Below are 374 nucleotides of genomic sequence, written 5' to 3' on the forward strand. Positions count from 1 at the left end.
TTTATTTTAAAAAAAAAAAAAAAATATATATATTGGGGGGGGGGATAAGGGGAACGGGAGGAAATCACCTCATAAAGGCTGAAAAGCGCAGCGTTGGAAAGGTTTGTGCTGGTTGCTGGGGTGGCTGTGGTGAGGGACGAGCCACCCGCTGTGGTACCCGGGCAGAGCTCAGAAACTTCACCTGAGTTGAAGGTGGGAGCCCTCTCTCTTTTTTGAGGGGGATTTGGGTTTTGTGTGAGGCTTTGTTTTTTTGTCCTGCCGGCTGAAAAACTCACCAAAGAACACACACCCCCCCCCATGTGTGAGGGCAGCAGGGTGCAGCCCCGGGGGCCAGCGGGGAGCAGGGCTGAGGGGGGGTGGCCAGGTGGGCTCGC

At 55.1% G+C, this 374-nt stretch overlaps 1 protein-coding gene across 1 annotated transcript in view; it reads left to right on the plus strand.

Annotated features, from left to right (window-relative positions):
• The window catches only part of TENM4 (teneurin transmembrane protein 4), a 357,308-nt gene that overhangs the window by 88,202 nt on the left and 268,732 nt on the right, over positions 1-374 (plus strand). The window lies entirely within an intron of this gene.

Source organism: Egretta garzetta, unplaced genomic scaffold (assembly GCF_000687185.1).
Source record: "Egretta garzetta isolate BGI_Z169 unplaced genomic scaffold, ASM68718v1 scaffold323, whole genome shotgun sequence".
NCBI classification, from domain to species: Eukaryota; Metazoa; Chordata; class Aves; order Pelecaniformes; family Ardeidae; genus Egretta; species Egretta garzetta.